Here is a 15,202-nt window from a genome sequence, read left to right as displayed (position 1 = left end):
ACCCAAACCATTCTATGATTCTATGAGCAAGTTTTGGCTACATATGAGCACTTTAGGATACCCAAATATATCTGCTTCAGTGTGTTAGATTGGATGATGGTGGCACTTCTGCCAGTGTCTCCCAATTGTCCCTGTTGGAGAATCCATTTAGAAAAAGCGAACCCGACTCTTGCAAGATGAAACTGAGCGAAGATGCTAGTGGTACACCTAGAGCACTTCAAAAGCTTATGGCTACTCACTCTGCAAGACCATGCTAGGCATAACATAAACTAAAGGTCCTTGTGTTTCTGTGGAGTGGAAATTGCCATCCAGCTACTTGGCCTTCAGATCTTCCCTTGCTGAGCTGCAGTAGTGGCTAATGAAATCTAGTCAATACCTGTAAGTGTCCTGCTTTAAAGGCACTTTCATTCTGATTTACTATTATTTCTATAATGCTTTTTTCAGTGAGACTGGGTTGCATGGATATATTTCTACTCTTTGTGAGCACTAAGATGAACACCAGATTTTGGCTGGTTTGCACAAGGTCTTCAAGCATTTATTGTTCATAGTAGCTGGAGTATGTTGACGGTCACTTGGTTTCGGTGGCTTTTATTTGGATGTGTTTAGAAGTCCTTACATACGGAGGGAAGGTTAGTGTACTAGCACACTAGGTTTTCATGCCATGTTCATGCTTGGGTCATCAAGCTTAAATGTTGTTCTCCCTCTTTATCCTCACATTTCCAGCTGGATAACAGAAATATTCTAAACAAGCAAGTTTTAACTAGAAAGTGTTTGGGGTTCTAAGAAAACTTGTAAGACTTGGAGTTTTCAGACACTGCTCAGGATCTCTGGTGCAAATGTAAATGTGAATAATAATTTGGTTGCAGTGAATGAATTCTTGCTAATAAACAGCCCTGGTTTGGTTTTTGTAAAAAACCTCAGCTTTAGAGAGAGAATTTTGCTAAAACGCAGGCAACGGGGTAATGCTTTCTAAACAAATTTTAGTGCTGTCTGTGCAGGATGCTGCTAGGTACTAGGAAGTCTTAAAATCCCTTCCATTATTTCTCTCCTTCAAATCACTTTTAAATCTTTTAAGAGAGAAATGCCTCCAAATTACAGGGCTGATGCAGAAAGCAATAAACTAGTTATTACTGTATTATTATTTGGAGGAAAAGAGGGTTACTTTTCTCTTATCTCTGACTGATGTTCCACATCATTAATTTCTGCTAGAAGAAGAAACCAGAAAGTGCCCAATTTGGACATTTGTTTTAAATTAATTTGCTCTCTTTAATCTCTTTTCAGTAGTTTATTTTCTCTTCATGCTGTTTCCATTAGGTTCCTTTACTACCTTCAGTGGGAGTGAACAGGACACCCAGAGAACTATGGATTTCAGAGGAAAACTCTATAAAACCCAGGGTGTAGCTGTGTAGCATCCGTATTTTGCTTGACGGCAGTTGAGGAGTTGGTAGGATGCACAGAACTGGTATAGTACCTTGTGCAAAAGATCCTTTGGGAACTAGTACCTGCAAATGAGGCTTGCATGTGTAGTCTCCCTCTTTGAACAATCCTGTACCATGACAAAGATATGTTAAGCCTACATTTGTGACTAATATACCCCAATCTTATAATACTGGGGTTAGAATAACCTGTACACACCAAGATGTAAACTTTTGCCAGTATCAATTTTTTATGTTACTTTCAAAGTAGGCTGTTAAGTATTTCAAAGCTTCATGCTCTGCCTTGGTCCTGTATTGTGCCTACAGTGGGTGGCAATTCACCTGGGTGATTTATATGAACATGGTGGCTCCTGATGCATGAAAGGGCAAGTAAATCAGCACAATATTTAATGAAACAGGATAACAGGTGGCAACCTCTATGAACCTTACTCCTGGAGTAAGGCTTTTCTGCTGGGGGGGGGAGGGGAGTTTTGGGGGAAAAAATATGGAAAAATTTGGTCACTGGGAAGGGTAATAGTCCTTGGAATATTCTGGGTAAGGGCCAGAGAAAAACTTTTGTTTGTTGACAGGTTATGAAACCCCTAAAAAGCATGTCAAAATGTGCAGAGTCTAAGTCTACCTGTGCAAGAATCTAATGCCATGGGGGGAGAGTAAGGAGGGCAGAAATAGAAGAGAAAAAAAGATCAACCCCAACTGTTCACTAAGCCACTGGAAAGGCCTTCTTTGCTTGGAACTTAATTGATGTCATTATATTTGTATCACTCAGTGCTGACCTGCTTTGCTGCATCAGGGTTTAGTTAAAAGATTTTAGCTTATATCCAGCACTAACCCAGTGGGCCCAATGGTAGAATTGAGGATTATTAACAAAAGCAGACTACTTGGAGATCTGTACCTTTCAAATGAAATTAGAACTAACTGCCAGCCTTGAAATGGTCTGATTTTTTTTTTTCCTTAGGCTTTGCGTGTGTCTTAATACCATGTTTTAAAAATAGTTTGACACCATATTCAGCAGTTGCAGCTGAGCCTGGGGCTGGAACTAAATTTACCAATGTGCAGGGATCCATTATGCTTGCTGCTGAGGCTGGAGGGCAGTGCAGTGCTTGTTTCTTGGCAAGAAATCATGTAAATAATCAGCAGGGTCCCAGAAGGTCATCCTCCTTCAAGTGCTGCCTAAAAGGCTTTTTGCTCTTTTCCTTTCCTCTGTTTGAATTGATCCTGTCCAACAGGGTCTGGCTTTGTACATAAATCCTTGCTAAGCTTTCAGTCTGCACTCTGGCTGTGCTAAGTTGTCTCATACCTGTTGGTATACAAAACTCAAAAGAGATTACTGCTTGGACAATGCTGATATTTTAGAGCTGTAATCTGAAACCAGACTGCTCCAGTGCTGTACTGACCACCACGTCTGTAACAGCCAGTTCAGGCTATGCTGTATTGCTCCAGAACAGGAGCTGTAGTGGTTTGGCAGCACAGAGGGCACAGGTGAAATTTGTGCCTCTAAATTAGTTGGTCATGGCTGAAGAATCCCACTCTGTTCCCACTGTCAAATGACATGGCGAAAAGATGGGCTGTCATGAGTTTTTGCTAATTAAACCTTTCTATGTATTGAAGAATCTTTAAGAGTACATAAATTCTATGTTCACAAAACTGAAGTGTCCTGCTCAAAATTTACCTGTTTGGCAAGATCTGGACCTTGATATCATGCTCTAATGGAAAAGGTTCAACAGGAAACTGGTTCAACTTTAAGTTCTCCGTTTCTTGGATCTTTACAATTTGGTGCATAAGTGGTTCTATAACCAACAAAACTCAGGAATCCTTTTTCCTTCCCTTCTGTCCTATTAAGAAGCCTTGTGTTTGGGTTTGCCTGTGTCTAATAGAGACTCTGGCCTTCCTTTAACAAGATCAGTGTTAAGGTGTCTCTACCTACTGATTAGTTTCCTAATGCGTATAAGAAATGAACAACTCTCAGATCTCTATTCATTTGTCAGTTTCATTGGAATACAGATGACAGTTTTGAATTTGACCAAACAGTGAGTTCATAGACAATGGTTATACATATGCTTGCCAGGTAAGCAAAAAATTCTTACATTAAGAATTTTTAATATTTGATCGTAGATTAATAAAGGTACTAAGCTTCCCCTTTCACTTGGCAGAAGAACTTTACAGTATGTGAAGGAGGAGGAACTACTTGTATTCTTAAGGACACTTTCTTAGTTGATTGGGCTTTGAAGAAAAGGGAGAGCTCCCATGTAGATTTTGAATGGTTGGATTTGGAAAGCTTTGAAGGGCAAAAGAAAGATGTGAAATTCAATATATCATACCATTCTACAACTTGTCTTCCCAGGCCTGAGATGATGAAATGATGTGCATGTGTTTACGTTAATGTGATTTGCCCCTCTCACCTCCCAATTCAAAGAGCAGTATTTAAAATAACATCTTGCAACTTAAAGCATTTTGTCCCTTCTGGACATGCTGGTTTCTAACTCTGAAACCAGCTAGAGAGAGCTAGGTGCAGCTTTGCGTGATCAAAATTGCTTTTCACTTTGTTCAGAGTAGGCTTTCACAGGATGAATAAGTGCTTGACCTAGTAATACCGGACCAAGCCTTCTTTTATTTGGGAAAGTAACATGACAACTTTCGTATCCACTCAGATTAGACAGGCACTCTTATTCCAAGGTCACATCACAAAGGCATATACAGAATGAACTATATGTTTTTCAATTTATCTACGTCAGGAGGACAGAAAAGGTAGCTGACCCTACTACAGCTTCATCCAGTTATGCTTTCATGCCCAGGAACTGCTGCTCTGGTAATGAGATCCTTGTGATCCTGAGATAACTGCTGTCAGTGTGATTCTTCTCTAACTGGCCCCAAATGCTTTTTTTGCAGAGATGTAATGGCTTCATAGACTTGCATCAGGATGTGAACTGTGGAGTGACAGCATTTTGCCTTGCTTGAATGCCTGCATTTTTTTTTTTCCGAATACCTCAGCTGCTTCCTCTGCATAATGGATATAGGAGATTATAATACATGTGGTGGTTGCAAAAATTAATTGCTGTTATATGTAAAGATGGAGAGCCATGACAGTGATATAGACTTTGTGAAGGAAGCTGAGAACCTAGAAAGATAATGTTAAGTAAAAAAACAAACCAAAAACCCCTCAACAAAAACCTGAGAATAGACAGTTTATACAGCTACATCTTTCATGAGCAGTGAATGACATTAAGAAAACTAGCACAAAGTACACAAATATTTTGGTAGTTCTTTTTAAACATGTACGTGTGACTTCTAGCACTCGGCTTCATAAACACTAACTGTAATTGTAGATCGTATGTTGAACTGATTCCAAGACTAGTAAAAAGACTACCAAAATATTAAAATGTCACCTATGGCAACAACCATGTGTGACTTTATTTTATTTTATTTTTTAGTCATATAGAGGCATTTTGCATATCAGTGTTTCTTATTTGGAAATATCTGTCTTCAGGGAGCATGGACATAGCAAGCTGAGATTACTTTTATTATTTTTGACTGATTTTAGTGGGTTTATTTTTGATGTGTGTTCTTCTCTATATGAATGAAAGATGAAATTCTTGTCTGGGTCCAGAATGCTGTCCTTCTGTTGCACTAACAAATGACAGCCTGATGGAGTGATAAATAATTTATGAACTTGGGATATTGATTTTTCTTCAGTGCTTATAGGAAATTATACGCTTGTGGCTTCAAGAAATAATTGGCTCAATTTAATCGCATTAAAATTATAGTCCTTTTTAATTGTGTTCAAATGGAACTTTAATGACCACTGAGTGTGTTAGAGCAGAAGAGAAAGTGTCTGCGTAGACTGAGGAAAAAGAAGGGTCAAAAATGGTGGGGTTTACAGGTCTAACAAAAAAAAACCAAACCCAAACATAGAATTGTTTAGATTGCAAAAACCCTTAAGATCGTGGAGTACAACCATCAGCCTAGCACTGCCAAGTCTAAACCATGTTCCTAAGCACCACATCTACATGTCTTATATACCTCCAGGGATGGTGAGTTCACCACTTCCTTGGGCAGCCTGTTCCAGTGCTTGACAAACCTTTTGGTGAAGAAATTTTTCCAAATCTCCAGTCTAAATCTTCCCTGGCATAACTTGAGGCCATTTTCTCAGGTAGGCTATGTCCTATCACTTGTCACCTGGAAGAAGAAACCAACACCCTCCTTGCTACAACATGCTGTCAGGTACTTGTGAAGAGAAACAAAGTTCCCCCCTGAGCTTTCTTTTCTCCAGGCTGAACAACCCCCGTTCCACATTCCAGCCTTCCTAGCTGCCTGGGCTCAAGCTGGCTCATGCTCAGCTGCCATCAGTCAGCACCTCCAGGTCCTTTTCCATGAGCAGCTTTCCAGCCACTCTTCCCTGAGCCTGTAGCCTTGCATGGGGTTGTTGTGACCCAGGTGCAGGACCCAGCACTTGGCCTTGTTGACCCTCTTACAATTGGCCTCAGCCCATTGATCCAGCCTGTCCTGATCCCTCTGCAGAGCCTTCCTACCCTCAAGCAGATCAACACTCCTGCCCAGTTTGGTGTTATCTGGAGGTTTGCTGAGGATGCATTCAATCCCCCCACCCAGATCATTGATAAAGGTATTAAACAGAACTGGCCCCAATACTGAGCCTTGGAAAACACTACTTGTGACCAGCCCCAAGTATATTTAACTCTATTCACCACCACTCTTTGGGCCCAGCCGATCAGTTTGTTACCCACTGAAGTATATACTTGTCCAAGCCAGTTTCTCCAGGAGGATGCTACGGGAAATGGTGTTGAAGGCTTTACTAAAGTCTAGGTAGACAATACCCACAGCCTCCTACACTAAGTGGGTCACTTTGCCATAGAAGGAGGCCAGGTTAGTCTGGCAGGACCTTCCTTTCATAAATCTCACAAAGTAGGGAGAAGAAGCAATTTCAGGAACTCCACCAAAAATACATTGGATTTATTATTTTTTTTTTTTTTTTTTTTTTATTAGGGAGGGAGAAACACCTTACTTTGTCAGGATATTCCATGGGTTTCTGACTGATTCTAATAGAAATATAAGTACCTTGTAAAACATACCTTCATGAATATTTAAATTTAAAAGGATATAAAAATAAACTGTAAGGTTCTTCTGCACTCATTCCTTAAAAATAAATAATCAAGAATACTTGCTGGCAAGCAGGTTTAAGTGAAATTCTATGGTACTCTGGCTTTTTAGCATTTTAAGTCTTTTAGAAAGCCTATGGGAAACTGGCTTTACAAAGCAGATATTCTAGAGCGAGGTTTCAAGACACTCTTGGAGCAATAGTTAGATTCCATCTTCAAACTAAAATGTAAATTATTCTAAAATGTAAAAGGATGAGTGTGGTTAGATCTGACTTGAAGTTATATTTCCAATTTTTTTCCTGAATAAAAACAGTGAAAATCAAACATTTCTATCTGCAAAAGAGTATTGCTTAAAGTGGATGTGAAGCTTATGTAGCATAATGTATTCTGCACGTTCAAGAACAAAACAAATAGGCACTATTTAACAATGGAAAAGCTGCCAACAATTTCAGCACTAATAATGAGATTGTATTCATAATAACTCATACTGGTAATCCCTGAAATGCTAACTGTAGGCTTAATGTGGCATGTTAAATGGTAAACTGATGTCTGGTGTTAGCTGGAGGCTAAGAGTTGCATAGCATCTCTAAACATTTTCCAGGGCAACAAACTAGATCCAGGAACTGTGACATGGGCAAACAAGTAAATGTCTTTACACAGTATCTTCTAGCCCCAGCCTGGGTGCTGAAACAGTGCTAGCAAGGCTTCAAACCAAAATGCTTCCTGCTGGCTGGGTTAGCTGTATGTGCATAGCTATGCTCTCTTAGGTGCATAGCCTGCTAAGGGGATATGCTGGAAGTGGCTATTTCCTGCCCATGTGCCACAGAGCATGTCCAGGTCTTCTGAGAAATGTGAAGGACTTCTGGTGCCCATTGTACAGCTTACTCTTATGTCAGATCTGTGGTAAATTTGGCCTTATATAAGCATGTTGACAGCATGCAGATGCTACAAGACCAGCTTTCATAGCTGGTGAGACATTTTAGATAGCTGGAGGGGAGAGGTTTGTTTTTTTTTTCCTGGGGCTTTGGAGTTGTCCTCATCTGGTGGCCAACACGGAAGCTGCAAAATAAGTTTTGATTGTTCTGTTCAAAGCATGACACTGCTGCTGTACCAGGAACTTATAGTGGTGGTTATGCTGGATATAATGTCCTGTTTCTAGTTGTGATTTCTAGATGTGAATCTGCAGATTTCTAGTTCAAAACACTCATAATGGCTAGACAGGAATGGTCCTCTTGACTGTTTTATTCAAAACTCACAGTAGCTATTATTATAAATGCTATAAATGTAGAATGTATGTACATCTACACTTCAACACATGTTTTATGACCACTGAATGTTTACTTTATATTGGATAATAATAATTTTATTAAATATGACATTATGGGTGTTCTGTTTAGATGCACGGACATATGCAAATAACTTGCATTAACATTTTTATGAGTGAGATTTCAATGGCAAGCTTATTAATAAATCCCTGGGTAGTGTTCAGGTTGATAACAGTAGTTCCCTGTGCCTTTATATTTGGGCAACTAATGAAATTTTTCTCCCTGGTTGTCAATTCGGAGTTGATGAGAGATTAGAACAAACAGGACACGTCTGTGGAATGCCTAAAGCTATACTTCATTGTTAAATTGCTGGTTCAGAGGCATTTTGGGCTGGGTAGAGAGCAGTGACCGAAGATCGCTTTGTCATATGCCTTACTGTCCTATATGAAATAAGATCTTAATGTGTCCTGCAGCGCATTCACTCAGGAAGGGGCAGAGGTGGAGGAAGCCTATGAGTGTGCTCTGTTCTACTTTCTTCTTAAACATCTTGTTTATCCTGGAAGATGATCTTGATTTTATACACAGGCAAGGTTCATGATGGCATGGCCCGTGGTGCCATGTGCTGTGTAATACAGGCTGGAGCACAGTGCATGGGAGAAGGTGACATAATCTGGTAATATATCACCAGTAAAAAGGGAAAAGACAACATACTGAGGCATAGCTGTTGGGACTGTAGCTCAAAAGCGCAGTCAGTGCAGGTTATGCTTGGGGGACAGCTGGGAGCAAAGAGCTGGGGCTGTGTTCCATGCAGTGTGCTGCTTGATGCCAGTGCCAGTGATGTAACTATACATGGCAGGGGAAAGGTCAGGGACAGTGGTGCAGTGTGGGGAGATGCTGGATGACTTGTGACAGGTAGGGAACAGGCAACTGAAGAGAAGATCTGAGATGGAACTCAAGCACCCAGACCTTGTTCTTTCTTCAGTCTCCTCCTGTCCCTGTTTTATTAAATATGAATGCTTTTGAGTCTTTGAAAATATATAATGGTAATGTCATGAGGGGAATATTGTAGCAGATCTTCTAAATGTGCTGTAAAAGTCTGAAGTTGTTTAGATGTCTAGGTGAGGTCCTGAATTAGCAAAACATTTAAAGCTGAGATTCGATTTAATGAAGTGTTTGTGAACACAATTCACTAACATCAATAGTGCTGAAAAATGCTTGCAAATGTTTTGCATGCACAACCTCTACATTCCATAATGTTACAGATATCTACTATATAGCCTGGTAGCTGTTTCTTATTCTAGGCTGGTTTGTTTCTTTGGTTTAGAGTATGGATCCTACACACTAGAGATAAACCAGAGTTTACTGTTCAATGAGAAAATTTTGTTTTTGTGGAGACAGCATTGATCTCCTAGACTGGTACATTATCTGTCTCTGTCTAATCGCCGAAAATGTGTTGTTTGTACAGCAGAGCCCAAATGAAACTCTTCTAAAAAGGTAGGATGCTGTTTCTGTGCGTAGAAGTGGGTTTCAGAACAACAGAGGTTGGCATTTGGCATGTGACTGATTAAACTTTGAGGAAAAAGACAAATCTGCTTAACCTGGCTAGGAGGCAGTAGAAAAAAATACTTGAATGGTATAGAGATTTTTTCATCTCAGCATTGCATAACTGGGACAGATTTGACTACAAATCACTGGTGGACAGCTGTGAATTAAGAGGCAATATATTATTGCTTTCAGCGACTTCTGGGGATATTCTGGACATAAGAGCCAGAGAGATAATTAACCATGACTCTTGCTCCCTTGCTCTGTGGAGCAACTGACAAAAAAAAAAAAAATAGAAATCGGCTGTTTCTTACCGAAAACCAGATTGAGAATCTGTGTACCAGACACACAAATGAAGGTCTGCTGTTCCTGTGCCTGCCGCTTATGCTCTATCAGTATGGATACTACCCAAACTCCATACACATGCCCATGCTGCAGCTTGTTTGGGAGTACTTTTCCTTTCTGTCCTTCCACTTTTCAGCTTTCTCTTAAGATTCTACTCGTGGCTTTGCTATTGAATGGTTGAGTGAGTTTAGCCTAATTCAGGGTGACATTTCCCAGAAAATATAGTTGTGGTTTACCGATATCCCAGAACATACACGCTTCCTGGCAGTTGGCTGGTTGCTACTTCATGTAGGTCAAATAGAAAAGGGGAAGGAGAAATGACAGTTTGGAGTCTCCTGCTTTCCCACCTCCTCCTGTGCTCCCTCCTCTGCTTGTTTGAGAGTGCCAAGGATTGTCCTTGGCTGACAAAACAAGACCCTCAAGAGTGAAAGAGAGGACATAGACTTTGTGGGAGTCTTCAGAGGTTAGCACTGGGATAGCAAAGCTTAATATCTACCATTTGACTACTGCTGCATATATGCTGTAACCTGGGGCCCCTTATATTTATTTTTTATTTTGTAACACTTCTGTCATTCTGTAGGGGTGAAGAGAAAGATGTCCAAGGTGGATAAAAGGTGGTAACATAAACAGGAGATTTGGTTATACAGGGAGCAGCAGCAGCTGCAAATCGAAGGATGGAGCTCAGGTATGCTAGTGACTCTGTATATGCTGTTGCAAAAGGCCATGATTGTTGCAGTTACTGGGAGAAGGGGGTAAATGCTCCTCTCTACAGATGGAGAGGTGACAGCGTGCTGCTGAGGATGGCAGGACTGGGAGGCAGAGATGCGGGGCTTGGGACAGCTGAAGAGGAATGGCGTCTGAATGATTTGATCGGTTCGCTCCTAGGGATGAAGGATTTTATGACAAAGCTGGGCAAAGGTCTTGGGAATTTAGTGGATCTTTGAGGAAGGTGCTGGTAACAGATGGGCTAACAGCAATAAAGGTGAACTAATGATGTGAGTACAGCAAAAAGAAGTGTGTGCAGGGCCACAAGGATGAGTATAGACTAGAAAAAACATCCCAGTGATCCTGAGTCAGTCTCTTTCATTCCAAGCTGTGATACAGATATTCCTTAACTTTTCCTCCATAACGAACTCTGACAAGAAGACCAAGCATTTGAAAAGCTTGATTTTTATTATTTTTTTTAATTACAGTCTAAGCCAGGAAAATTAACATTTTCTTTAAAAAACAGAAGCCTTTGACTGTGTAAGACAAAATAGGGGTAAAACGGGATCGTGAATAATTCTTTCCTGTCTTCTTGTATCCTTCCAGGGAAGGTAAGTGCTTTCAGGTTCATTCAACCCTATTGCTGGGTGAATTTCAGTAGATGCTGGTCAACCCTGCCTGGTCCGTCAGAGGACAATGGGTCAGCTCTTAGTCTCACTCCTGCTGCAGGCTGTGATGAGTTTTGCTCAGGTCATGGGATAATTCTGGAAGGAAGGAACTCCGGGAGGCGTCTTGCCCAAAACCCCGTTCAGAGCAGCATCTGCTGGAGGCAAGGTATGGAGGCTGCTCCGGCACTGCCCCAAGGTCCCTGGAAAACCTCCAAGGAGCCTGCGTGCCTCACCCCGAAGCCTGCTCCGTTGCCTCCCTGTCGTCAGTGAGAAAAAGTTTCGTGCTGGTGTCCCTGTCCCAGGCTGGAGGTTCTGCTCCTCCCAGGCAGCACGAACATACCCTGGCAGGCGGGATTCTGTGGGCCTCTGTGACGAAGCTTAGCCGACGCCGCCGGCAGCCCACCCCCGAGCCCCGAGGAAGCGGCACTCGCCCCACGGGATACTGGCGCGGAAGGCTGCGGGGCAGCGGTGTGCTTTTGCTAACACCGCTCAAGAGCAGGCCGGTTAGCTCAGTTGGTTAGAGCGTGGTGCTAATAACGCCAAGGTCGCGGGTTCGATCCCCGTATGTGTCCGGCCCAGAGAGGCGGCGTGGCGAAAGGCTCAAAAGAGAAACCGGTTCGGACGGGGCCAGGAGGTGAGCGGCGCAGTCCGCGCGAGGTGCAGATCCTCACCCGGGAACCTGCAGCTGCAGACGCTTCGATTTGTTTTTCGCCTCCCCTAAGGTGGAGAATAGAGCCCGGCCTGCGGACCGGGAAGGTGTGCGGCGGGGGAAGGGGGACGCGAGAGCGGACGAGACAGCAGGAACGCGTATACGGGCGGGTGGGCTTCAGACTTGGGGGTTAGAGCTGAGCTGGAGAAAAACAAGCAACCGTGGGAGGTGGCATCGGTGACAAAGGAGCCGCAGAGGGCAAGGGGAAGGGGTTTGTGGGGAAAGGGCATTGGGGTCTGGGAGGAAGAAAGTGAAATAGTGGAAAACGCTGCAGGAAAAAAAAAAAAAAAACAACCCCAAAAATGTAGGTAGGAAGTGCACTCTGGAACATTTTAAAGTTTTCCATGGGACATCACCAAATATTCAATGTCTTTTGCCCAAGAGCATCTTTTCATCTTGTGCTGCTTCAGTTAATCAGCATTAGGCCTGCAGAAAGCTTGTGGGATTTCAGATGGTCCTCACTTGCCCTTCGTCATCTCAGGTAACTAAAATTTCATATTAGGTCTTTAGCTCATTACATTAGTAAAACTCTTTAATAGCTCTCTATTGTCAGAGGCTGGAGCCAGTGATGCTGATGTGAGTGGGTTTTAGATTTGGGGGATTTTTTCTTTTGGAGCAGGAGGAGAAGCAGATCTCTCAATAGCCTGATTTGTCAGAGAATGTTCTGAACTCCTTCTAAGAGATATCCAGGCTTGATAGACATGCTGCAGTCTGAGGTTTAATTTGTGTTTATGTACTGTTTATTCAAGAAAAAAATTCAGGGCAAACAGATGTTCTAGCAGAGTAGAACGAGCAAGAGTGGCTGAGATGGATACCTGCTCATTCCACTGTGAAGTATAAGGGTGTTTTGTCTTTAAGAAACTTCTCTTGGAAACTCAAGACAGGTATTATTTTTGTCCTATCTAATTCTGAACTGAAATGGAATTTCTCCAGAGGAGGGAAACTTTCTGGTGGAAATGTTTTCTTTGTAGAGACCAGTGGTTTCATTATTGGAGCTGCATACAGACAGACCACAGCTTCTTTGGGAAAACATCTTGAGCTAACAGCATTCTATTGATTTCTTTCACAAATTTGCTAATATGCTCCTTCACTCTCCAGGCTTGTTGCTTGAGGCTTCTTCAACTACAGAGTTTGATTCAAAATAAGTGGTAATACTAAAAAAGAAAGAAAGGAAAAAAAGCAGGTGACATCCATGTCAAAACCAGAGTTTTGACACTGCATCTTCCTCACAGTGCCCCCAAGGTACAACAAGGGCACATAAAAGCATCATTTCAAAGTCACGATATAATTTTTAAATCATACAGATATCCATGTTATCTGGCATCCAAACTGCTGCCATGATTCCATCAGATATCAAGGGAGAGTAATGTGGCACTGGTTTGATGACCTTCTGTCTTGTTACTCAATGAGCCTTCTCAGCTCCTTTGGGTCCAGTTGTAGTGGTCAGGACTTGACTGCATGTAATGACATCCGTTTTAAATAAAATGAAAGGAGAAACTGCAGAGTGTCACTTTTCAAGGGAAAAAAAAAATAATCTGAGAATAATATTGCTTTGTTTTATGTTTTCCACATTAGGAATCAGAATTTTATTGCAGCTATGTTTTTGTATAGGAAAGTCCTTGCTATAAAGCAAGGTGATGCAATAGCTCCTTGGCCACTTTTTCAGTTTGGTTTGAATTGTTTATATTCAGTGTGGGTTTTTTGGTGGCCAGGATTGTATGGGCGTATTTTCCCTAAATTTAATTTCAGCAGATGGTTGTCAGATTGTGAGGGTCAGCCATTGTCCCTAGGGGAGTCGTTGCAGAGCCCATTCTTCAACCTCAAGACTAGGTGGAGAATAAAAGAATAAACAAACTCATACAGTGGAATAGTGCTTTCGTGAGGACTGTGGAGGAATTTCCATTCTGAATGGGCTGCAGTGGCAGATGCTGGGGAACATTCTGTGGTTATTCTTTGGTGTTTCATTTAACCTATAATCTGATTGCTTTACTTTGAGGCCAGAATGGGTATTGGCTGTTGTGTGCTTAGTGTTGCATGAAGAGCAGTTCCTTTTCTGCACCATGGACAATGATGGAGAAGATGAACTTTCTTATTACTCGTGACAATGCTGAACACTGGCAGCTGAGGAGGCACCTTCTAATCAGTTTAACCAAACCTTTTCCTTCTGTTACTGTTTTGGATGATAACTATTGCATTTTGGAGTTACACAAACCAAATAAGCTAGTCAGTTTCATATTCTTCACTGAACTGACTGTGTTTTCTTTGATGCATAAAATGCTACTAGGGAGGGTTTTTAAATTCAAATATTTGAAGCTAGCTCGAAAATGAGTTCACACTGTATTCAGTTTGGTAGATGTGTATTCGTTAGGTATGTTCTGAAGCATTTTCTTCTCTGGCCACTTCGTAGGTTAATTTTACAACTTCTTATACTGTGTTTATTTCTAGACCATCTAAGTGTCTTGCTATCAGAGTGCTTTATTCATTCAGTTTTCCATTAGGGGGTCTTAATTACAGCGAAAAACTGAGTGGAAAGGATTCATCTGATGTATCAACAGACTAATGCAAAGATACTATCCAGAAACATCATTACTGAAATCAAAAGCAGGATGTGGTAGAAGGGTTTTTTTTACTTTAACTTGTGTTCAGCGAATGCTATTATGATAGATGAAGCTTAGCCTTTGCTTAAAACTGGTGAGTGTAGGATTTACCTTTCATGCACTAGAAAAAATGGCAGCTCCATCAAAAAGCTCAAGTCTGTCAGAACCCTAAACAAAGGTTTTCATTTAATCTTCTTGTAAGTAGAGATGCAGGTGGGAAGAGAATGAGGAAATGCCATGGAAACAGACCCAGGAAGGAGCTGCCAGCCAAGAATGTGGCTGAATGGGCACAGGCAGCCCAGTGCTGCTGAGCCCAGGATCTGGCTAAAAGGAGCTGGGAGCTGTAAGCAAAAGCCCAACAACCAGCCCCCTGTTTGGGTCCTCTAGCATCTCAGAAACAGAGGTTATTCAGAAAAGGGGACTGCGTGAGGGGGATGCTGGCTTCCAGGTGTTTTGTTTGCAACTGAAATAACAACAGAACCCTGATTTTTTTTTTCCGGTTCACTTCAAAATGGAGTAACTGTACTTACTGCTGAAGCTAGAGAAATATTTTCTTCAAATTTGTATGTTCTTAGATAACAATCACTAAAGTGAAATATAAGCAAATCCAAATAATGTTTTAAACCACAAGAAAGTGTGATGGGCTGGAGTTGAACAGGAATCAAGTCTTTGCTCTTGAGATACTGTATAAAACAAGTAACTTTGTAAATAAAGTACCTGGCAATTTCTACCCCAGTTTTGAAGCAATACCTGTCTGTAGAGTTACTAAGATTATATAGCCAAAGTCTTTTATTTTTTTTTATATATATATATAAAAGGAAATA

The 15,202-nt window shown here is 41.4% G+C and overlaps 1 non-coding gene across 1 annotated transcript; it reads left to right on the top strand.

Moving 5' to 3' along the window:
• Positions 1–11,570: 11,570 nt before the first annotated feature.
• On the top strand, positions 11,571–11,644 carry TRNAI-AAU. The gene has a single exon. It is a non-coding gene; the product is annotated as a tRNA-Ile (tRNA).
• Positions 11,645–15,202: the final 3,558 nt, after the last annotated feature.

This window comes from Nestor notabilis, unplaced genomic scaffold (assembly GCF_000696875.1).
Source record: "Nestor notabilis isolate BGI_N333 unplaced genomic scaffold, ASM69687v1 scaffold4459, whole genome shotgun sequence".
In the NCBI taxonomy this organism is placed as follows: Eukaryota; Metazoa; Chordata; class Aves; order Psittaciformes; family Psittacidae; genus Nestor; species Nestor notabilis.
This window is presented reverse-complemented; position numbering and strand designations above follow the sequence as displayed.